This window comes from Anabrus simplex, chromosome 1, assembly GCF_040414725.1.
Source record: "Anabrus simplex isolate iqAnaSimp1 chromosome 1, ASM4041472v1, whole genome shotgun sequence".
NCBI classification, from domain to species: domain Eukaryota; kingdom Metazoa; phylum Arthropoda; class Insecta; order Orthoptera; family Tettigoniidae; genus Anabrus; species Anabrus simplex.
This window is the reverse complement of record NC_090265.1, coordinates 1,102,000,337-1,102,026,893: the sequence shown is the minus strand read 5'-3', so window position 1 is coordinate 1,102,026,893 and position 26,557 is coordinate 1,102,000,337. Positions and strand designations below refer to the sequence as shown.

The window sequence follows — 26,557 nt, the reverse complement described above, 5'->3', positions numbered from 1 at the left end:
AGAAGTCAGTCTGCATCACTCTTTCACATTTATAAATATAATATATAATCAGTTTACCGTACAGGGTTAGTTTTTCCCACGGACTCAGCGAGGGATCCCAACCCTGCCGCCTCAAGGGCAGTGTTCTGGAGCGTGAGACATCTGGTCGGGGATACAACTGGGGAAAAGAACCAGTGCCACGCCCAGGCGGTCTCACCTACTAAACTGAACAAGGACCTTGTGGGAGATGGGAAGATTGGAAGGAATAGGCAAGGATGAGGGAAGGAAGCGGCCGTGGCCCGAGAATCGAATCCCCTCTACCCAGCTGACCTCCCTAGGCTGAGTGGACCCCGTTCCAGCCCTCGTACCACTTTTTCAAATTTCGTGGTAATTGAACCCGGGCCTCCGGGAAGGCAGCTAATCACACCAACCACTACACCACAGAGGTAGCCCCGTGAAAACTGCCAACAGTATCTCTTGCATAACTTGTTGACACTATTCTTTTTTTTCTTTTTTTTTCTTTTTTGCTAGTTGTTTTACGTCGACGATGGAACAGGAAAAGGCTAGGAGTGGGAAGGAAGTGGGTGTGGCCTTAATTAAGGTACAGCCCTAACATTTGCCTAGTGTGAAAATGGGAAACCACAGAAAACCATTTTCGGGGCTGCCGACAGTGGGGTTCGAACCTACTATCTCCCGAATACTGGATACTGGCCGCACTTAAGCGACTGCAGCTATCGAGCTCGGTACACTATTCTTCGGTTGGATGAGTAAGTTCCTTTGAAACGATTGATAACCAGTCGTGAGGCACTTCCTGTGGGAAGGCAAACATTTCACCTTTATCACCTAAGCTGTCATGTACAGAGCGACATTTGAATGCCAGGTAACCTGCAAGATATTTAATGCAATTGCATCCTGGTTTACATCTTCAGTTCGAAATCCTGGCTCAAGTCTTCTATTCTTAACAACTCCGACGCTTCTTCCGGTCCATCTACGGGTCCAGTTGTTGGGTCCCTCAACAATATCTATGCATACCTATAGTAGTTCACTGCTTACGAAATTCAAGAAATCTTCCTCATTATCAGGATAAAAACTACCCGCATCACTCAGCGATAGATTTTCAGCTTCCACTGACACACTGCTAAATAGAGGGATTTCATTACTACCTGTAAGTTCAGAAGTCGAATTCTATTACGAACTCAGAAGGGGACGGACTGCTATCAAAATAACTCCTAGGCCACGGACAGGTGAAAAATAATTCTCCAAGCAGTCTTGGTTTAATCTGGCAGTTAAAATATAAAACATTTTCATGTCTTCAAAAAGTCCCAACAGAAAGTTTACAGAAATTACGAACACCTTCTGAAACGGAAGTCAACTATTCGGTTTACCAACTCTCACTTGTGTAATCACCTGCAAAAAGCAGCTCGCCTGGTGGTCATGATCGTTTGATGATGGTTTGACACCATGGTTAGGTGGTTCGATTTCCGTTGGTCAAAAAAATTGCCACCATCAGAATGTTGACCGGCAGATGTCAAAAGCCTGGATTAAATTCCAAACCTCTTCGCAGTGCTCATACGGAGTGAGGTCATATGACGTTGATGATGGTGATTCGTCCGTCGGATGGGGACATAAAGGTTTGAGCAGCCCCCTTGGTTTTATTCGACAGGGGTAGGCTTCACCCTCACCCTACCTCATTATCATCATCCCATACGTCGCCCATGGGCGTTAAATAGAACGACCTGTATCAGACGAGCCGAACGTGTCTTCGGACACCACCGGCGCTAAAAGCCGTACGATAAATAAATAACAACCTCCAGAAGCGCTTCAGGGTATTTTCCCAACTCCTTAAATTTAAACCGTACCCACTCCTAAGAGGAGTCTTTCCATTTTTAGGCACCCTGGAGTTCAACACGTCGAAGGTGTCATAGACTAGCTCGATGAAGTTGCTTTCGACAACACCGTAGCACAGCAGAAACGGTTTATTCCTTGACTTCTAAGCATACTTCCACGTAGCTGGTCAAATTAATTACGACGTATTAAATATTGTATAAAAAGTATTAGACAAATAGGCCTACCTACTCTGCTGTTTAGTTAGAAACGTTGCTGCTGGTTGAACACGAAGCTATATCACCATGCCAATTTGCAATGGACAGAGACGGGACAGCATCTGCCTGCAAGATTTTTCTCTGAGGTAATCTCAATAGTTCATTTCTCGAATCTCGTTCATAATCCTCTGCACGGAAATGTATGGAACATACTCTAGCATTATCAGGATTAATTTGTCACTTCGCTCACAGCGCAAGACCCCTATTCGTCTGATCCAACGTATTGGAAATCCATGGTTCAAGACACCAGTTGTTTTCGATCCCCATATATACATTGTGTCATAGCACAATTAACTTTATATTTAGAATCCTTACTCATGTGTAACACAACAATCATCAAAATGAGGAAAATGTTATAAAGACTGGGTATCCCAATGTCGACCTATACTGAAAGTGAGCACCGCAACAGCTGCCAACGGAAGCCCTCCACGTGACGTCAGCATAAGGCGATGTTACGCGGGAAGAAAAGCGCCCCCCTGGATCTGATCGCGCGATTCCACCAAATTGGGGAATGATGATGCAGGCTTTTTACCCGCTGTCCCAACATGTCCCACAGATTTTCAATAAGTTTCAAGTCAGGTGAATCCGCAGGCCAATCGAGATGTAATACGGTGGTGGAGTGTTCATAAAACCAGTCACATGTGCGTCCACCCAGATGAACATTGCTGTTGTCATCTTGAAAAATCGGGGTATCAATAGCATATTCATCATGCAGATGTTTATTGAAAGGCAACACCTGATCATCCAGAATATTTAAATAAACATGCTGGTTCTTGTTAGTGGTCACCTTAGTGAGCGGGCCCAGTCCATTATACGAAAAATATCACCGATCGGGCCGATGACCTAGCTGTTAGGCCCCTATAAACAACAAACATCATAATCATCATCATATCAGAGACCCACTTCCGCCTTGAACCTGACATTACACACATCCAGGATGAAATGCTTCATTTGGCCTTCACTGGACTCCAGGACGTGCGTCATTGGAATAAGGCAGAAACATGATTCGTCAGACCACATTACGTTCCGCCAGTCACCTACTGTCCGCGTTCGATGATTTATATTCCATTGAAGACGCGCAGCTTTATGTGCCTGTGTAAGCAATGGCCTAAGCAACTTTAAATGGATCCATTTAAACCTAAGCAACATTTAAACCTAAGCAACTTCTGGCACCGCACACAATGGACATCCTACTCCAACTTTTTACACGATTACATTAAAAAGGAAGCAATCCGGAAACAGAAGGTCATTGACAATAAAATACGTAACCTAATGATTAAACAGAAAAGTCCAGGAAACGCTAAGCACAACAAACTCGCGAATTTTCACCCCAGATTAATTAACAGATCAGACACTACCTTTTCAAAGAATGAAATAAATCTGCTAGAGAAAGGTCTCACATTCAACTGCCAGGAACGTCATAACGAAAACATAAAACAGCTCATCACTGACGTAGAAATTGCTTGCGACAAAATACCCTCTCCACAAAGGGAAATAATTAAAAATGTAGCCACCAACGAAGGCCTAAAAATAATTGCACATGAAAATTCCACTAAACAACCGAATTACGCCACTCAATACTCGGCACTGAAAACAGTTAAGAACAAAATTAAAGACGATAACCTTACCATCACGAAAGCGGATAAAGGTAACACAACAGTCACAATGAAGAAAGACGAATACATAGAAAAACAATAGAATTTATCAACAACAACGGTATTCAAGAATTGCAACGCGACCCTACAAATACATTTCAAAACCAAATAAAGCAAGCTATCAAGGAAACAGACTTAATTTTCACAAAACAAGAAAAAGAAAGCCTTACCATCAAAAATCCTAAACTCCCCACGCTAAGAGCCCTGCCCAAAATACACAAAGAGCTGTGTCCCATTAGACCAATAGTAAATTTTAAAGATGCGCCAAGTTACAATTTAAGCAAACAACTGAACATCATTCTAAAAGAGAAAATTTCACTTAAAGGAGACAGATCAATTGAAAACAGCCTAGAACTAATTAAAGAATTAAATAAACTTAAAATAACAGAGAGTACACGTATGATATCCTTTGACATCACTAACATGTACACCAACATACCAATAGATGAATTCATTAAAATTATCGAAAACCTTCTTAAAGAAAACACCTCTCTACAAGAAACCAAAGAAATTATTAACCTTCTTAGAACAACATTACACCAAAATTGCTTTGCATTTAACGACAAAATCTATTGCCGAAAAGAAGGGTTAGCCATGGGCTCACCGTTATCAGGTATAATAGCAAACATTTTTCTGAATAACTTCGAAAACATCTTCTTAATGGGCCAGCTTTCAAAAGGAATCTTACATTGGAGCAGATTCGTTGATGACGTCATATGCATATATAATAATGACATCACTAATGCAGACCAGTTATTAAACACTCTAAATTCTTTACACAAATCCATCAGCTTCACAATGGAGCCAGAAAATAACAAGAAAATAAACTATTTAGACATCACAATCAACAGGAATAATGACAACCTATCTTACAAAGTATACAGAAAGCCCACTCAGACGTCGCACACTATTGACAACAACTCGAACCACCCATACACACACAAAATAGCAGGACTGAATACAATGATACACAGAGCTATTTCCATACCAATGAGCACAGCGGATTTCAATGAAGAGATGCAAATCATTAAACAAATCGCGAAAGAAAACAACTATCCTCCAGGCACAGTAGATAAACTATTAAATAAACATAAGAAAAGTCGCCGGGAAAACACCACACACGACAAAGAAAACTACGTGGTTCTCAACTATGTTAATAACACATACAAAGTAGCTAACATGTTCAAGAAACAAGGTTTAAAAGTAGCTTTTCGAACGAATAACACACTACAGAGACACTTCAACAGGTGCAACCTAAACAAACAGGACCCTTTCTCAAAGTCAGGAGTATACGAACTCAAGTGCCAAGAACCTAACTGCAACGCCACATACAGAGGTCAAACAAAACGTAATTTCCATACAAGATACAAAGAACACAAAAACGCGATCAGATATAATCGGCATTCAACCTTCGGGGAGCACATCTACGACTGTTCACACCATTTCACAGATATCAACACTGATCTAAAAATTTTACACTTCGAAAATAAAAGTAAATCTTTGAATATAAAAGAAGCAATAGAAATTTACGTCGCAAAAGAAGCTAATGCCAATAACCTGAATGAGCATACACATTTAAATAATTCCCCACTATTCACTCTACTCACATAATATCTGACAATACCTACTCATTAAATTACTTCTATCGTAATAATAATAATAATAATAATAATAATAATAATAATAATAATAATAATAATAATAATAACGTCCCTTATTTTATTCACCTAAAAAATTATTAATTTGCATTCATCCATATTACATAAAGGTACATTTAACATGGAAAAGGTCAATAACATATCTCCCCTCTCCAATGTTGATGGAAGGTAAATTGCTTTTATCATAATAACAGTAATAATTATAACAATAACAACAATAATATTAATAATAATAATAATAATATTAATAATAATAATACCGTTCCTTACATTCTTTTACCTAGAGAAATTATTAATATGCATTCATCCATATTTCATAAAGGTACAATTAACATGAAATATGTCAATAACGTCTTTACCCTCTCGAATGTTGATGGAAATCCACAGCGCTCCAGCCGCTCCACCCTACATCTCCCTCCGCTCTCCACTCTATAGTCTACTCGATTTAATCATCCAATAGGAGAGATCCACATCGCTCTACAAGGCCCCTCCCTTTCCTGCCCTCCCCTCTCCACGCGCAGCGTGACACGCCACAAACTTTCCATGACCACAGTCCTGAAATAGTGTTTGGTGACAACGGACTTAACATCGGCAGTCTAGATAAGTAAGTAAGTTTTTCATTATATTAATAATTGTATATACTTTATTTTTGTCATTACTGTTTCATGTTATCACTAATCTCTCTATCATTGACAAGTTTACGCTACGTAAACAATACTGTACATATATAAGCTTGTTTCTAAGTGATTTGATAGAATCTGAGGATGTTCTTGTAGAACGAAACATGTCATTCTTTGTGTGTTAGTGTGTGTTTTACAGATATGTTTATAGTGTTTTAATTTACATTGTATTTGCTGTGTGTTTGACAGACTGAAAAGCCTTTGTTACACATACAACCAAATCCAGCAACTTCACGTAATTTACGGCCATAGGCACGGCCAAACACGATTGCTCCTTTTTTCCACTCTGTCACATCCTTACATCTACTCGTTCACGTACTCTGTTCGCTAAAAATATCAATGTCTCGCTGATCGCTACTGCCTTATGTTCACGTAGAGGCAGTGCGGGTGCGGTTGAGCACACACTCCTTAGCTGCTATATCTGTACATCTGTACGTGCGCACTAGGGTGACTAATTTTTTTGTCCAGTGAGCTTATTTATTTTATGTTAAATGACGCTTCAGTTCTTAAGAGACATCCGAGTGCAGGAGTTATACCCTAAAAGGGAAGCTCATTAACGTGTTAGTACAGTATGTTCTAGAATTATGACGCTTTACGGAGGAGACGGTATAAGTATGTCCTGATGCAGGGGCTAGTAGGCATACATCGCCTCTTATGGGACTAACTCGGTAGAGCTGCGTTAGAGCTCCCGAGGCAAGTTAGCTACTATTCTTTGAAAAGAAACAGTCAGGGGTGAGTTAATATATCACCCGGTAAAGGATAATTTTCGATAAAGTTTAAGCTAAAAAATCATTTAACTAACGATTTAGGAGTTATTGAATTGTTAAGTTAGGGGCTGTTTTCACCCAAACTATTTTTACTCTAAACGTCATTTGAAGTATCATCCGAAATGTTGATATCAAAAGTTACTTTTACTTCAAAACTTTGAAAAGAAACAGTTAGGGGTGAGTTGATATATCATCTGGTAGAGGATATTTTTCGATCAATTTTAAGCTAAAAATCAGTTTTCTGCGACTAACAGTTTACGAGTTATTGATTTTTTAAAGGGATTTTTTTCACCCCAACCTATTTTTTACTCTAAAATTCATTTAAAGTATCCTTCGAGACATTTTAACCTCAAAAGTAATTTTATCCCAAAACTTTAGAGAATAACGTTCGATAAATTTTAATCTAAAAATCAGTTTTCTGTGACTAACTGTTTAGGAGATATTGAGTTTTTTTTAATTAAAGGAGGTTTTCATCCCTAGCTATTTTTTACTCAAAAAGACATTTGAAGTATCATCCTAGACTTTACTAACGTTAAAATTAATTTCATCGCAAACAGAAATAAATAGTTAGTGGTGAGTTTTGTATATCACCTGTTAGAGGATAATTGTTGATAAATGTTAAGCTAAAAATCAGTTTTCTGCAACTTACGGTTGAGGAGATATTGAATGTTTAAGTTAAGGGATGTTTTCACCCCATCCGCCACTCCCTAACACGAGTACATTTAACACACTACAACAGTAGCACAAGTTATCAAATAAATGTTACGTACTTTGGGCTGCCGACTGCGATTTCTCAAAGCTCTAACAACAATTTAAAATAAGGGTTCATTAATGCGGGAGCATAAAACCTTCTACATAGGAAATGTATAGTAGCCATCTTGCCTAGTAGCCCAATCCTACGAGCTGGTGTAGGAAAAGGCAGCCGGTTAGGTTAGGTTAGGTTTAATGTGTGGTCAGCGTGAGGTTAAGCCCGTACACATTGCCGAGGCTTCGCACCGATGTAGCCCTTACGCCTCAAGCCTACACAGGCGGGTATAGGGAAGGGCAGTCGGTTAGGTTAGGTTAACACGTGGTCAGCGTAAGGTTAAGCCTGCACTCTTAGCCATGTTAGGTTAAGACCGCACCATAGCCGAGGCTCCTCATCGAAGTAGCCCTTAGGCCAGAAGCCTACTAGCTAGTGTAGGGAAGGACAGCTGATTAAGAAGAAAAAGAAGAACCTACCTCAACGTGGCAGCTGTCACTTTCATGCACGCCCAATTTTTAAATCGCCCGCACTTGTGACTTCACAGTCACGTGACCCCTTCCCTCCGCACTGTCCCTGATATGCACATCTTTGATCTGGTCTCATGAGGGCTCTACTTGTTTGACAAGATGGTTTCAGTAATAAGTTGGCATGACTGCACTGCATAAATATGTGAAAGTTTAAAGATTAGTTTTGCTTTTCGGAACGTTTCATCCCAGTGACTGATGCCCTTTAAACAATTAAATAAGCAAGCACCGGGTGTCCACAATAATTAAAGTGATAGTATTCAGAGCGGTACAGCACGGGCTGTATTAATCGTAGGAGTCTCAAATTTAATAGATATGCTAACTAAAGCAATACGCTTGCGAATTACGCCACCAAAATTACTAGTTCCAATGTTTAGCACCAGGCCAAAATATGGCGCTGTTAGCTGTAAGAACGTGCAATGTTCCGTAACTCTTGACGTCAAAATATTCTTCCGGTAGAATTACGTTGTGTCAGTTCCTTGGTTGTTGTTTGGTGAGGCATGTTGATTCCTTTTGTGAAGTGGATCTTCGTTGTAACGTAAGAAAGCTGAACTTTTCCGTGTGAAACGTAATGCTTATTTGGAAGAGAGACCGTGCACTACTAGTGAAGTTGTTTTATCAGAATGGCAGCAATAGCAACGCTGCATTGCGGGAATATCGTCGACAGAAATAGCAGAGAAGAGGTCCCATGACAAGTAATGGGCTGAAGAAAATGATTAAGGAATCTGAGGAAACAAGTGAATTAGGTGTCGCACCAGGGAGAGGGCGGCGGCACATCCCCATGGATGTTGTTGAAGTTGCTGTAGCAGACCGTGCAACACATTCTTCCAATTCTGTCACCAGTGCTCGAGCTATGTCACGTGAATTGTCGCTGCCCTGGTCGACAGTTCACAAGATTTTGCGGCGCATTTTACACTGATATCCCTACAAACTTCATATTGTTTACAAATTGAAACCCCAAGATGTTGCACAAGGCCGTGACTTTGCTCTTCGGTTTCTGGCGCGCGTGGAAGTGGACAACATACAGCCGGGGAATATTCTGTGGACTGACAAGGTGCATTTTACTCTGGAGGGTGCAGTGAATGCACAGAACTGTCGCATATGGGGTTCGACTCCTCCAAACGTTGTGCAGTGACAACCATTGCATTCAGCTTACGTGACTGTATGGTGTGGTTTTACAAGCTCCTTCATTCTCGATCCGCTTTTCTTTGAGATGACCCCTCGTGGACGTGTTAGATGTACAGTGACATCTGCACGTTTATAGAAGGACCTCCTTGTTCAACACGTGAAGCCAGCTTTGCAAGAACGCAACTGTGACCACACCGTTATTTTCATGCATGATGGGGCAAGACCACATACCGCTCGACAGGTGAAAGAATTGCTTCGAGAAACCTTCAGTAACGACCGCATTATCTCTAGGCATTTTCCAGATGTGTGGCCTTCGAGGTCCCCCGACCTAAATCTCTATGACTTCTGGTTGTGAGGGCTATTTGAAAGATCGTGTCTATCAGGGACATGCCCGGTCTCTGTCCGATCTAAAGGGTAGCATACAACAACATCTCGCTCTGATATCACCCGATATGGTGCGGGCAACCGTCGAACATGCCACGTTATGGATGCAGAATGTTGCTGAGCTCGGAGGCCATATTGAACAGGTTTGTAATCAAAAACCACTAATAAACCTTGATCTTTCATGCTTTTATTTTTCTGTGACCCCTACCATTGCTTACAGCGCTATATTTTAGCCTGGTAGAAAAACTGGGAGCAAATAATTGTTGTGGCATAATTCGCGGACGCATTGCATAGTTAGCATATCTACGAAATTTCTGACTCCTACGATCATTACAGCCCGTGTTGTACCACGCTGAATACCATAACTTTAAGTGTGCACACCCGGTATATTTAAAAATTACGTACCGGTACATTTTTTGAGTTATTGTAACTATAATTTGCTGAAGAGAATTCGAAACAGAAGTAAATTAGTAAGAATCAGAAAAAAAAAATACGATTCCCAATGGAAATCAGGTCTTCAATATACAAAAGGTGTTCAGTGTGGCCACCATTTGCCCAAATGCATATAATGCTCACACGTCGTGGTGTCGTTCTTTATTGAGACAGCAGCACCAAATGCATGCGGTTATGCACTGCACTCCTGTACACCAGTTCATTCAAATGGCCCAAACAGCCTGCAGGGAAGATCCGCTGCTTGGAGATGTTGAACACGTTGCACATGGTATGGGTACAACAACTGCTCCCTAAGTGTTCGGTACACAACGTGAGACATAGGTACCCACCTCACGAGCAATGCCACTGGTATTCCTCATGCTATAACTGTCTACCTCGTTCAGGAATTCTTCCTCAGCTGCCAATGCACGTTGCTGTCGTAATACTCCAAGTAATAATAAAATGTGACACATTTCATTATTTGAAAAGCGTGCCATTTAAAATGTTCTCTATGTTTGAATCTGACCTGAAGTAGTCTGATGGCAACAGTGGACTGCCTAATGAAACCATGGGCCTCTTTGCTTAATTTAGTTTTTAAAATTAGTAACAGAGTATTCGAGGGGGTTGGTGGGGGGAATCTCACCTTACTTTGCTACTGCTACTACTAAAACGTTTTCATTCCTGCCCTGAAGGGGGAGGTGGGCCTCTTAGTTGGTAACGCCGTCTCGCAGGATGGAAGATGTGTTACGGAGGTGAGGGAGTTGGCGGCCGTGGCCTATACTAAGAACTGTCCCGGCCCTTACTTTGCTACTACTACTACTACTACTACTACTACTACTACTACTACTACTACTACTACTAGTACGTATAGTACTAACATTTTTCATTCCTCCCCTGAAGGAGGGGGGCCTCTTAGACGGTAACGCCGTCTCGCAGGCCGGGAGCTTTGTTACGGTGAGCGAGATGCTCGGAGAAAGTGAGGGGTTGGCGGCCGTACCCTATACTAGGAACTGTCCTGGCATTCACCTCAGTGCAGGAGAATAGAAAACCATGCAAAACCATTCTCAGGACAGCCGACGATGGGACCAACCGTAAGGTCCAGCCCTTTCCCGTCTCCCGAATACAGAGGCATAGAGCCACGGTAGAGCCATGGCCACCCCTCCTCTGCTCACTTGGCCGGTTAGAGTGCAGAGCTGTTGGACCAAGGACCAGCTGTGGCCACTTGTGGGCCGAGACCTACTCTGCATCTACTAACGCCCTACTTTGATGACGATGACGATGATGATGATGTTGATGATGACGAAGAAGTGTTCATTCCCCACCCTGATGGGGTAGGGTGGGCACCTAGAGGGTAATGCCCTCTCTCTAGCCAAGAGATGTGGCCGGGTTGGGGAGATGTGCTGGAAGAGAGAGATGGATAAAGGATGTGAGAAGTGCAAGAGATGGAAGGGGAATTTATGGCTAATGGGCTAAGTTTTATTGAATTGTCATATGATTACAATATTGTGTATACGAGAGTATTACACGTACAATACTGTCGAATTTCCCAAACAGCCAGCATCGACCAGTCCTTTTGGAAGCAGGTATGAAGATACCCCTGGTGACCTCAGAACCTGTACCCAGGTGGAATTTTAATCGTGCAAACTGGGATAAATTCTCTAAAGATCTTGATCAGAAGCTGTGTGATACAAATCTAGAACCAACTGCTAGTAACTATGATGACTTCGTCAGCTTAGTCCTTTCAGCTGCCAAATCGAACATTCCGAGAGGTTTCAGAAAATATTATGTGCCCGGTTGGAATCCAGAAAGTGAGGCCCTGTATGAAGAACATCAAACAACAGGCAGCCATGAAATAGGTTCACAGCTTCTACAGTCATTAGACAAGAATAGGAGAGAAAAGTGGGAAGCAACAGTGAAAGATATGGACTTTGCAAAATCGAGCAGTAAAGCTTGGAGAGTCTTAAATCGACTTACTGGAAAACATTATTCTAAAAAGCAGTGCACTAACTTGAGCCCAGATGCCATTGCAAATAGAATGGTTGAAGTCACCCGAGCCAAGAGAGATAAATGCCATACGAAAACTGTGAAACGTAAGCTCACCGAGCTCAAACATGGAACAAAGAAGAATGAGGAACTGTCTAGACCATTCTCTATTCAGGAAGTTGAAGCTGCTATCAAAATGCTGAAAACCGGTAAGGCTGCTGGCCCTGATAATATCTGCAATGAATTCCTTCGAAATATGGGTCCACATAGCATAAAATGGATCACTTCTATTTTTACTTACATCCTTCACACCAATAACCTGCCGAAGCAGTTCAAACGCTCAAAGGTGATCGCCCTTCTTAAACCTGGAAAGTCGGAGCAGAGACCTGAAAACTACCACACAATAGTACTTCTCAGTTGCACTTATAAACTCTTGGAGCGAGTCCTCCTCACTAGGATAGCACCACTCATTGACGCTATAATTCCCCCAGAGCAAGCTGGTTTCAGAAGAAATTGTAGCTGCACTGATCAAGTTTTGTCTCTTACCACTCACATTGAGGCAGTTTTCCAAAAGAAGTTAAAATCAACATCTGTCTTTATTGATCTGAGAAGTGCATATGATACTGTCTGGCGACATGGACTAATTCTTAAAATGCTGGAAGTAATTCCCTGCTTGGAAATTGCAAACCTAATTTCCAACATGCTCTGTGAGAGAGAGTTTGTAGTATTCCTAAGTGATTCTAAAAGTCGCAAAAGAAAATTAAATAACAGTCTGCCACAGGGATCAGTATTGGCCCCAGTTCTCTTCAACCTATACATCCATGACTTACCACCAACCACAGCTACTAAGTTCATCTATGCAGACGACATTGCATTGGTAGAAAAATCAGATCAAAATTAAATGGATGGCATTTCCGGCGTTTGCTCTATTAACCAGCGTTTTGTCTTAGGTCTGACACTAGACTCTTCAGAGTGGGATGTGTCAGACCCTACCCACTGACGCTGGGGTGCATGCAGGTGAACTTATCAGAAGCTTATTTATGAAGCACAGTCTGATAACTGCATACGGGAGACAAAACTCCACAATGGAATTAATTAGAGCATTGGTGGAAAAGAATCTAATTCCCTTCATGGGAACTTAGAATTTCCATTCGGAATTGCTAGGCGGGCATTAATTCCATTGTGGAGTTTTGTCTCCCGTATGCAGTTATCAGACTGTGCTTCATAAATAAGCTTCTGATAAGTTCACCTGCATGCACCCCAGCGTCAGTGGGTAGGGTCTGACACATCCCACTCTGAAGAGTCTAGTGTCAGACCTAAGACGAAACGCTGGTTAATAGAGCAAACGCCGGAAATGCCATCCATTTAATTTTGATCTGATTTTTGATATGCTCTATTGGTGGAAAAGAATCTAATTCCCTTCATGGGAACTTAGAATTTCCATTCGGAATTGCTAGGCGGGCATTAATTCCATTGTGGAGTTTTGTCTCCCGTATGCAGTTATCAGACTGTGCTTCATAAATAAGCTTCTGATAAGTTCACCTGCATGCACCCCAGCGTCAGTGGGTAAGGTCTGACACATCCCACTCTGAAGAGTCTAGTGTCAGACCTAAGACGAAACGCTGGTTAATAGAGCAAACGCCGGAAATGCCATCCATTTAATTTTGATCTGATTTTTGATATGCTCTATTGGTGGAAAAGAATCTAATTCCCTTCATGGGAACTTAGAATTTCCATTGCATTGGTAGCTCAAAGCAGAAATTTTGAGGGTGGAGAAGTCATTCTTTCAGCAGACTTGGTCAAAATGGCAACTTTCTTCAAGTCTTGGTGTTTGATCCCAAGTGACCGAGGTTTCATGTTTTCATCTCAGCAACCGACTCGCAAACTATGAGCCATCTGTCTTATTCCTTGGTGAAAAACTAAAGTATAACCCATTCCCAAAATATCTAGGAGTCACACTGGACAGAACTCTGAGCTACAAAGAACATCTCACCAAGGTCTCTCACAAAATCGCTACAAGGAATAACATCCTACACAAGATTTGTGGCAGTTCCTGGGGAGCCTCGGCTGACTGCTTATGATTAACGGATATCAGTCTAGTCTACTCTGCAGCGGAATACTGTGCCTCAGTATGGCTAGAAAGTGCACATGTGCATAAAGTGGATACTAAGTTGAATGACACCATGCACTGCATAACTGGTACTGTAAAGTCAACACCTCGCCACTGGTTACCCGTACTTAGTCATATCCCACCACCCCACCTGAGAAGAAAGGAAGCTCTGCTGAGAGAAACAAAGAAGATCTGGTCATCTCCCTCATTACCAGTTCACCAGGAATTTTGTTACCAATCGCCACGACGACTTCAATCTAGGAGACCAGCAAGTATACTCGCTGGCCGACTATCGAGGGATAATTTTAATCTAAACGAGAGCTGGCGGGATGAGTGGTCAATTTCAACATCTGGAACAAATACTCATGACCTAAATCCAACCCTGAAAATGAAAGGATTCGACCTCCCAAGAAAACTATGGTGTCGCCTCAACAGACTGAGAACTGGGCATGGATGCTGCAATTTCTTACGCCATAAGTGGGGTTGGGTGGATTCTCCAATGTGTGAATGCAATGAAGAGGAGCAGACCATGGACCATGTCATCCTGCGCTGCCCTCTTCATGCCTACTCCGGAAGCCCCAGCGACCTGTTTCATCTTTCAGAAAGTGCTGTAGAGTGGCTGAAACACTTGAACCTGGACTTATAAATATGTAGTTATAATCACCATACGATTAAATAAATAAAGTGCTGTATAGAAAGCAACGGCAGCGGTATCTGTGGCGAATTGTCCGAAGGTGGCGATGGAGGAAGTGGTGGTGCTGGTAGTAGTAGTAGTGGAAGGAAAATATGGCAAGTGTGGGTATATGATTGTTGAATCAAGACCCCAGAGAGATGTAAAGAATGCTGGAAAATACAGATCAATGCTGGAATCCGATGCTGATCCACTTGTAGTGTGATGAAGCCAATACCAAGCTTGATAGCTGCATGATATAGATGTTGATTCCCATGGGGAATCTGAAATATTTGTTCCGGATGAGTAAATTTATAATACCAATATAAATGGTCTGTTATTGGCCATTATAAATTTTCCAGCTAACTCATTCCTGGTTGCCAGCGTTTCGTCCCCATGTGCTAGGCTGGGCTCATCAGTTGGTACCTAGCACACCTACCAAGACGCTGGCTAGTGCATACCGTAGAGGCCACTGCGTAGGCTAATTGTAGCCACCGACAGTGCCAATGCACTATGAGAGACTTTGTCTCATTATTAAAAGTTGATGCCTGCTTGGCCATCAGATGATATAGATGTTGATTCCCATAGGGAATCTGAAATATTTGTTCCGAATGAGTAAATTTATAATACCAATATAAATGGACCGTTATTGGACATTATAAATTTTCCAGCTAACTCATTCCTGGTTGCCAGAGTTTTGCCCCCCTGTGCTAGGCTGAGCTCATCAGCTGGTACCTAGCACACCTAGCAAGACGCTGGCTAGTGCATACCGTGGAGGCCACTGCGTAGGCTAATTGTAGCCACCGGCAGTGCCAATGCACTATGAGAGACTTTGTCTTATTATTAAAAATTGATGCCTGCTTGGCCATCAGATGATATAGATTTTGATTCCCATAGGGAATATGAAATATTTGTTCCGGAGAGCGCTGTATGCTGGTATCCATGGGAGGAGATGTTTCGTCTGCTGTGGCCACCGCTGAAGCTGAATGCACTGCCACGCGAAATGGTGCTTGTTCCTCTCTGTGGGCTGGTCAATCTGTCACAAGTAAAGTTTAATATTAATCTTCTTAAAATAGTCTAACTTATTATTAATACAACTTCCCCCACGAGGAGGCTGTCACAAGGACAAAGTATGTCTACTACACAATATTTTGTCTTCTAAGTTACTGGTGGGTTTGGTAGTATGCCAGGTAGTAATAACCATCACAAGGCTCAGGAATAAATTTGGAATGAATTTGGAATATGGCATTTTGTATGGTTCTTCAAATGTTATATAGATGATTGCGGCCTATGGTTACTGAATCTCATATTGTGGCGACAGTGATGTCGTGAAGTCGTGTCCAGTTGAGACTGAGAGAATCCTATACCTGTACAAAAAATTTAGGGATTGTGCTGAGATGATGATGATGATGATGATGATGATGATGATTCCTGTCCTCTGATTTCATTTCACTTTCGACAATTAGGGCCACCATATATCCTTCAAAGATGGTCCGACTATTATGCTAGCTTTTGCAATGGAGAATTCCCACATCTGCCACCATAAGCCCCCAGGCCCCCACTGGGGCCAGTATCACAGATAACAGCAAAAGTAGTGATGGTGGCCATCAATGAGATGAGGAGTGGAAAGACTACTGGTCCAAATGATACACCTGCAGAAATCTGGAATATACTGGGGGCATGGAACAGAACGTTTTGCTACCTTATTCAACAAAATTTTAACCACCAATAAGTCTTCACAAATGTGGAACATCAGCACAACTCTGCCCACTAGAAATAAAAAGGAGATGTTACCAAATGCAACAACTACAGACCGATATGTCTCCTTAGTCACAACATTAAAATCTTTGAACAGGTGCTGGGTAGTAAGCTCAGGGCAATAGTTTCTGTATCTCATAACTGGTGTGGGTTTGTCAGGCTGTGGCAGTACAGATGCAATCCATTGCACACATTTGATGTTGAAGAAACAGAAAAGAGGAAGACTGTACACATGGCATTCTTGGACCTAGAAAAAGCCTTTGATAGGGTTCCCACAGGATCTGATCTGGCGAGCTCTCTGGCACCTTAGTGTATTATGAATCTATGTAAGCTGGATCCAGTTTCTCTATCAAACTGTTTCAAGTGTAGTTTGCTGACCTACTGAAACTATTTACTGTTGTCATTCATCACGGTTCAGCCCTCTCTCCACTAATATTCATCCTTTGCAGGGACATAGCAACGGCCGAAATACAGTCCTGTCATCCCTGGATAGTTCTGTATGGTGACGACACGGTACTCACTCAGGACATCCATCTGGCACTTCAGATTACTAAGATTAAAAACAGTCGGTATTAGCACACATTTTAGTTCCATCATCAGTGAATCATTAAAATATTAAAATTCACATAACTTTTCTGTCTTGAATAATTGGGGAAACGGTCACTGTCACAGAGGTCATCGTGTACACACCACCGAAGCAGGGGAATGAACACACGGTTGCACAGACTAACGTCAATGCCAAAGAAGGTAACATAAGCTACACTGAAGTGTGCTGTTTCCCCTGTATTCAAAATGCATAAATCCTATCTTCTTGAACTGCCTTCCTCTGGGGCAAGGTATTTCAGAGCCCATTAATGGGTTATGGACATTAAAATTATCCAATAAGAGGAAAGGAGGTGGGAGCTGATATACATCATTGTCAATTACAGCACTGATATTCAGAGGCTGGCCTGGTGGGAAGTAAACAATACAAAGTTATGACAGGCAATGAAACACGTACTGCTACAATGGAAGCGAAAATGCTGTGATGGTCCCTTAGATTGACTCACTATGACCATGCCATAAACAACAGTATATGTCACAGGTGCGGTGAAGCCTCAATTGTGGGGAAAACAAGAAAGGCCAGAATCCAGTGGAATGGTCACGTCATGAGGAAAGACAATGATTCTGTGGCCAAACAAACAAAATCATCACTCCAACTCGATCCTTGAGGACATCATACCCATGGTACCCATTAAAGAGTTGGACGGATACCATCAGGAATTATATGCACAATGTGGATCTCAGCCCCAAAGACATCCACAAAAGATGTAGCAGAAAAGCAGATCCTGTGTAATGGGACAAATGCTATGAAAGGAAGAGGGAGGGCCACAAAGAGGTTCAATAATCAGTTCAAAGACCACCTAGTGGCCATGATCATTAAGGAATTAACTCTATATGGTCTAACACCATTGTTAGCTGATTTAGTAGAAAAAATCTCACCATCAGAAATGGCTGGGGAGGGGGGTAGGAGAGGTGGTTGTATACAATTTGTAATCACTAACTTGCATGCCAAAAGCCTGCATTCAATTCCAAATCTCTCTGCAATGTGCATATGGAGTGAGGGCTTATGATGCTGTTGATAGTAACTTGTCCATCAGATGGGGACATTAAGCCTTTAGCAGGCCTCTTGGTGTTATTCGACATGATGTTGTTGGCATCAAATAGGAAGACCTACACCAGGTCAATGTATTATCACTGCCAAAACAAAGTTTGTACATGATGACATTCATAAGCACACCCAAATGGAACCTGCCAGAGACAAGTCATCATCATCATCATCATCATCATCATCATCATTTCTTCGCTCCAGCAAGCCGGGTGCGGTTCTGTACGAGCCTCCTCCAGTTTGTTCTATCCATCCACAGGTGCTGCTCATATATGCGACACCAGTTCACATCTCTAATTTCAAGGTCCTTCATTATCTGTTTTTCCCAAACATCACGAGGTCTTCCTCTTGGTCTCTTCCCAGGAACATTGTGGTCAAAGTATGTTCGAGGAGTTCGGTGAGGGTTCATTCTTTTCATGTGACCATACCATTGCAATCTCTTCACTTCTAGAGTCTCCAGCAAGCTTCTTTCCAATCCAAGCTGTTGTTGGATATTAACATTCCTTATTTTATCCATTTTCGTTTTTTGTAGACAAGAACAGAGAAACTTCAATTCTGTTGCCTGAAGACGACTCTTTGTTGGTCCAGTAAGTGTTGCTGCTTCCAGGCCATACGTCAATATAGGTACTAGATATATTTTGTACAAGCTGATCTTGGAAACTAATGGAAATGTTTCATTCCAAAGTATTTGACGTGCAGTGTGATAGAATTTGGAAGCTTTCTGTATTCTGTTACTAATCTCTTGATGTATGGTATTGTCTGATGACAGAACACTACCTAAACACTGAAAGTTTTCTACAATATCCATCTCGTCATCTCCAGTTCTTAGATGAACAGTTGGAGAGTTTCTACTCATCACCAAGCCAACTGTCTTAGTTTTGCTGATTTTGAGACCTAAGGTTGTAAAAGCTTCCTGCCATCTAGTCTGGTTTGTACTTCCGCTTCTGTCTCACCCCATACCATTACATCATCAGCAAAAACCAGGGCATTAGTTGTTGGATCCTTTCTCTTAACCGCTTTTAAAACATCCATTATGATTATGAAGAGAAGTGGAGAAAGACAATTTCCTTGCTGGACTCCACTCTTTGTTTGAAACCAACCTGACCTTCCATCCTGGACCTGGACACAACACTTGGTTTCATCATATAATTGTTGTACTCGTGCTATGATGTCATCGGGCACTTTCTTATGTCTCAAACATTCCCATATATGCCTATGTGGTACATGGTCATATGCTTTCTCGATGTCCAGAAAAGTGCTTATAAGTGTTTTACCTTTCTCCCAATACTTCTCATAGAGCATTCTGGTGGCAAAAATGAGGTCTATAGTTGATCTACGAGGTCTAAATCCATGTTGTTCCTCCTCAAGTGTAGGTTCAACATATTTTCTAATCCTGCTCTCAAGGATGGATTTGTAGATTTTGAGGCCATGTGACAGCAGAGTTATACCTCTGCATATGGTACATTTCTTTCTATCACCTTTTTTCAACAATGGGATAATGACTCCTTGCTTCCAGTCATTGCGTATTACATTCTCTTTCCAGATTCTATTTAGTACCCTGTACATCAAGCGATTCCAACCGAGGTGCTCTCGCGGCCCCGGCCGGCCCCGTCAGCAGCCCTGGTGCTGTGCTATAGCACCGTAAACGTGGTGGGGGAAGCAGGGGAAGTAGCAGAGGCAGAACCACAGGTCGTCAAGTCAGCGCGCAGCTTATGAAAGCAATATTTTTTATGACAATTCTGTGAACACATAAACAAACAATTTATTCTGTGCATACATTGCGTTTGCCTTAATGTACATGTAGCGTTTAAGTCGATTGTTGACATTGTTTTGCGGCAACTAATTTATCGATATTTACAATCGATTTGGCAGTAGAAATTCTAAGTACAGTCTCTAAGACAGTATCAGACAGAGAAGTCCTAGTTCTACATTTATTTAAATTAAGAATTGAAAACATCTGTTCGCATGCATAAGTTGTACCGAACATTGACGTAAATTTTAAGGCAAAAGCATGAAGTCTGGGAAATTTTTGTGGATGAACACCTTTGTAAAATGAAATTAAATCACCATTGTAGTGGTAGTACCTGTCTTTTAGGATTGCGTTGCACTGTAGTTTTATAAGCTCTGTTTGGAAATACGATGGTGATTTTTCAGGACACGCTGAAAATGGGATCATAAATATTTCAAGCTGAGGTGCCATATCATTCATTTCTTTGAATCGGGCATTGAATTCATTGTGCAAAGTCTGTAACGAAGTCTGATAGTCTCCAAGATTTTCGTAAGTAGACAAATGTAATGATTTTAATGAAGTAACACTGTCAAAATTTTCGGCTTCATGATGTTTCTTCCAAACAAACTCTGCATTTTGAAAGTCTTAATTCTATCACATATGGTGCTACGCATTGTGTTTCTCCCTTGCAATGAAATATTTAAATCATTCAAATAAGACGATATGTCCGCCAAGGAAGCGAGGTCAGCTACCCATTGTTTATTCTGCAAAGTTGGTTGTGGAGAATCTTTCATCTCTATGCAGAGAGAAATTGCTTCAATTATTGCAAAGAAGGTTGCTAGCACTTTCGCGCAACTTCACCAGCGCACAATACAACAACAGGGAATGTCGCTACATTCTGCCTCAAGATATTTTAAATATCATTTGAACTGCCGATGGTCCAAACCTTGCTTTCTACAGAAAGATTTAAAGTTGCGAAAGATTTTTGCACATAACTGTTCTTGATGTAAAATGCAATGTACTGCATGGAGTAGTTGGGGAAGGAGGGGAACGGTGCTGCTGAGTGCAGCGCTGGTGCGCCCCAGCACAGAATGCTCGAGTTGGAAAGGCCTGCTGTACATCCACTGTTGTCCTACCTCTCCTAGTGCTTCGATCATCTCAACACTTAATTCATCTGATCCAGTTGATGTGTTGTTTATCAGCTTAGATATTGCTGTCTCTACTTCCAACCATGTCAGATTAGTGGTATTTGTGCTGCCAAAATCATAAGGTTCGTTGTCTAATGGGGTGATATTTTCATAACAGTTCAGCAAAGTTTCAAAGTGCCTTTGGAACTCCTGTAATATTTTGGTCTTATCCCTAGTCACCTCACCATTAGGAAGTTCTACAGATTGGATAGATTCATTTTGAGTTCTTCTATTCTTAACAATTATTAGGTTCGTTACGACCCCTGAGGATCACGAGTGACTTGTTCGGTACGTCTTCTTTCTTCCCAATACCTCTTCATTCTCTCACTCCTCCTCTTTCTCTCGGCTTCCGTGATCTCTATTCTTAACAATACTGTATAACAGTTTTTTATTTCCATCCTGTGTTATTTTGGTAGCCAGATCTTCCTTGCATTTCTGCTTTTCAGCTACAACCAACTGTTTGACCTGTAATTTTTCCTTTCTGTAAAGTGACAGCTTCTCCTCTATTTCGTGTTGATCTCCCTGCGTTCTTGCTTGATATAAGGATCTTCTTGCATGGTTTCTGTCATTGATAGCCTTTTTAATATCATCATTCCACCAGGCAGTTTCTTTAGGTTTCCTTATTTGACTCTGTCGTCCACATACTTTTTCTGCTGTACCAACCACAACCTTCTTTAGAGTATCCCATTCTTCATCTACCAATTTCAGTTCTTCCCTTGGCAACAACCTGCGGACACCCTCCCTGAATTCTTCCTTTACACTTGGCTCGGTTAGTCCCCAAGTTTTTATTTTTGGGACTCTTTTGTTACAGACTTTGGAAGGTCTTTCCTCTGCAATAAATGCAACAAACAGTCCATGGTCTACACCAAGGTTTTCACTTGGAATGACCTTAATATCACTGAAATTTTTCCATACATTTTGATCTATCAGAATATAATCTATTACTGTACCTATTTTATCATCCCAACTATATCTTGTGATTTTGTGGGAGTCCCTTTTCTTGAACCAAGTGTTACTATCAGGTTGTTTCTCATGCATAGATCTAGCATATATTCTCCCTCTTCATTTCTGTTTCCCATTCCATGAGGGCCCAATATGGATTCATATCCTGTTCGTTGTGAGCCAACTTGTGAATTAAAATCACCCATTACAATTAGATTGTCATACTTAGTGTGTTCTTCCAAGTTATTAAGGAAGTTGGCCTTTTCCTCTTTTGACCATCCTACCTGTGGAGCATAGACTTGGATCACATTTTACTTTTTCCCTCCTAAGTTCACAGATAATTATCCTTTCACTAACAAACTCAACTTCACTACAAGCATCTATGTCTTTATGTATTAAAAATCCTACTCCATTCTTAGACTCTACTTCATTTTCAGACCTGTAGAGAATATAGTCCAATCTGATATTCATTTTCCCAGTTTTCTTCCACTTTGTTTCACTCAGGCCCATGCCTCCTTTCCATGAGGCCGACCAGCAGACAAGAACTGGTATTAATTACACTGAAAATGCTCCAGCTACCAGGGAATAACACTCCTTTCTCATGGGCTTAAGATTCTTGAAAACATCTTAGAAAGCAGATTGTGAGTCATCTTACAGCCAAAGTTTGAAGAGGAACAGTATGATTTCAGGGGGCCCTGTTTCATAAAACTAACTAATAATATTAGCTAATAATATTAGAACTCATAAAAATAATTATTAGTTAACCAAATTCTGTTTCATAAAGATTTACACATGACTCATAAAATATCTTCACTAATAATATTAGTTCATTAGTCAGCTGATACAAATGGAGGTTAGAATCGGTCTGTTGCATATGTTCTTGGTTTGGATTTGTTCCTAGCAGTAGGCTAATGCTTGACTACAACCGACTATTAATCCACATATTCAAAAGGCTCACTTGATATTTTCGTTGTTATGACTTCAATACATATGAAAATGGATAAAAGAAGTGAAAATAATGTGAGAGAAGAAAATTTCTTTGCGGAAAGTGATTGAGTTAAAGCGTCAACTATTCGCAGCCTTTTGCACACTATAACCCTCCTTGTTCCTTTTACTTTTTTATTTCATGTGCTCTTAAAAATCTCTGAGATGGACTAGCAAAATCTTTGTTTACTACCCCTGTTGGTGGGGGTGGCAGAATAACAGCCACTGTATCCCCTGCCTGTCGTAAGAGGCAACTAAAAGGGGTCCCAGGGCTCTCAACTTGGAAGCGTGTGTTGGCGAACATGGGGCACTAAGATGAGTCCTGCCATTGCTTCAACTTACTTCTGCCAGGCTCATTTTCATTTACCCTTCTGACCTCCCTTGTTCAACTCTTGTTCTTTTCCGACCCTGACAGTATTAGGTTGCGAGGCCGAGAGAGTCTTTCATTTTGACGCCCTTCATGGCCCTTCTCTTTCTTTAGCCGATACCTTCATTTTTCAAAATGTCAGATCCTTTCCATTTTTATCTGATTAGTGTTGTTATAGATGATGGTTGCCTAGTTGTAGCCTACTTCCTCTTAAAACAATAATCATCACCAGCATCATCTTGGTTTACTGGTGATATAAGCCAAGATTTTAAAAGATACTCGGAGTGTCCAAACAGAACTGCACTAGAGAAACACAATGATACTGTGTATCACTACATTTATTGAACGGTGAATACCTACTCGTTCCTTATCACTATTTGAATCAGAGTCGACCATTTCAGTGATCTTCATGATTTTATGCCAAAATATTAAAATACCGCTCACTTTGGTTTCACTAATAATATGAATTATGAGTCAAAATACACTCATGGAAATAATCCTAATAATATGAGTAACTTTTATTAGTCATGTTGTCTATGAAACAATTTACTAATATTATTAGGAACATCTACTAATAATTTTGACTCATAAACTAATAACTAATATTATTAACTAATAATTTTATGAAACATAATACTAATATTATTAGTTAATATTATTGGTTTCTTACTAATAATATTAGTGAAAGATGTTTTATGAAACAGGGCCGAGCAGGCCTAAAAGGTCCACAACAGACCTAATCTTCACTGTCCGTATGTAATGGAAAAATATTGGGGAAAAGTCAAAGATCTGTCTATGGTTTTCCTTGACATTGAGAAGGCATTGACAGCATCGCAAAAGAGAAGATATGGGAATGCCTGAGAAAAAGGAATGTGCCAGAGGGACTGGGCCCTGTTTCATAAAACATCTTTCACTAATATTGTTAGTCAGAAACCAATAATATTAACTAATAATATTAGTATTATGTTTCATAAAATTATTAGCTAATAATGTTAGTTATTAGTTTATGAGTCAAAATTATTAGTAAATGTTCCTAATAATATTAGTAAATTGTTTCATAGACAACATGACTAATAAAAGTTACTCATATTGTTAGGATTATTTCCATGAGTGTATTTTGACTCATAATTCATATTATTAGTGAAACCAAAGTGAGCAGTATTTTAATATTTTGGCATAAAATCATGAAGATCACTGAAATGGCTGACTCTGATTCAAATAGTGATAAGGAATGAGTGTAGGTATTCACCGTTCAGTAAATATTATGTAAAAAACAGTCTGTACTGGCATATAACAAACATATGAATACAATGGGAGATTTAGGTTAGATTACAGAACTACTGAGTATTTGCTTGATAGGATTGGTAATAGAACATTCCACTGCAAGAAATGAAGCATAACCTTAAAATAGCAGCTTCGCATTACACAGTATCATTGTGTTTCTCTAGTGCAGTTCTGCTCAGACACTCCAAGTATCCTTTAAAATCGTGGCTTATATCACAAGTAAACCAAGATGATGCTGGTGATGATTATTGTTTTAAGAGGAAGTAGGCTACAACTAGGCAACCATCATCTATAACAACACTAATCAGATAGAAAAATGGAAAGGATCCGACATCTTGAAAAATGAAGGTATCCGCTAAAGAAAGAGAAGCGCCACGAAGGGCGTGAAAATGAAAGACTCTCTCGGCCTCGCAACCTAATACTGTCAGGGTCGGAAAAGAACAAGAGTTGAACAAGGGAGGTCAGAAGGGTAGATAAAAATGAGCCTGGCAGAAGTAAGTTGAAGCAATGGCAGGACTCATCTCAGTGCCCCATGTTCGCCAACCCACGCTCCCAAGATGAAGGCCCTGGGACCCCTTTTAGTCGCCTCTTGCGACAGGCTAGGTATACCATGGCTGTTATCCCGCCGCCCCCACAAAAAGTGCGTAGTAAACAAATATTTTGCTAGTCCATCTCAGAGATTTTTAAGAACACATGGAATAAAGTAAAAAGAACAAGGAGGGTTATAGTGTGCAAAAGGCTGTGAATAGTTGACGCTTTAACTCAATCACTTTCCGCAAATAAACTTTCTTCTCTCAGATTATTTTCATTTCTTTTATCCATTTTCACACGTATCAAATTCACAACAACAAAAATATCAAGTGAGCCTTTTGAATATGTGGATTAATAGTCGGTTGTAGTCAAGCATTAGCTTACTGCTAGGAACAAATCCAAACCAAGAACATATGCAACAGACCGATTCTAACCTCCATTTGTATCAGCTGACTAATGAACTAATATTATTAGTGAAGATATTTTATTAGTCATGTGTAAATCTTTATGAAACAGAATTTGGTTAACTAATAATTATTTTTATGAGTTCTAATATTATTAGCTAATATTATTAGTTAGTTTTATGAAACAGGACCCTGGTGAGGAAAGTTCAGATACTGTATGAGAACTGTACCAGCTGTGTGCGATTGGGTGACAGACATTCATCCTGGTTCAAGACCGAAAGTGGAGTCCAGTAAGGCAGTGCACTATCCCCATTATCACCACCATCATGGCTGACATAATGAAGAACATCAAGAAAACCTCTGGTGAACTAAATGCAATGGCCTTCACTGATGATGTTATGATCTGGTGAGAAACTGAGGAACAAGTACAGTCGAGACTCAATGACTGGAAGGTTAAGTTCCAGGAGTTCAATCTCAAGATAAGCGAACTCAAAACAGTAGTGATGGCAATAAACAGAGAGGGACGACCAGCGAACATCATGCTAGGAAACCATCCACTAGAAAGTGTGGAATCTTTACATACCTCGGCAGTGTAATAACTCGAGATACACCAGCCACAAAGGAGGTGGAAAATAGAGTGCAGAACAGCTCTCACCTTTACCAACAAGTACGAACACTCCTCTGGGATCCCAAAGTACCAACAAAATCAAAGCTGGTAATGTTCAATCAGTACTTCATATCAGTCTTAACCTATGGTATTGAAACCTGCACCCTCACTAAGAAAGACTCATCAAGGTTGCAGGCATCTGATATGAAGTTCCTTAGGTCCACAATTCAAAAAACCAAACTGGACAAGTTAAGGAATGATCTGGTTAGGAAGGAAGCTGGGATTGTTACATCATTGTT

General features: G+C 40.8%; 1 protein-coding gene across 1 annotated transcript in view; it reads right to left on the bottom strand.

Annotated features, from left to right (window-relative positions):
* The window catches only part of LOC136858063 (14 kDa phosphohistidine phosphatase), a 336,762-nt gene that overhangs the window by 296,146 nt on the left and 14,059 nt on the right, over positions 1-26,557 (bottom strand). The gene's annotated exons all lie outside the window — the stretch shown is intronic.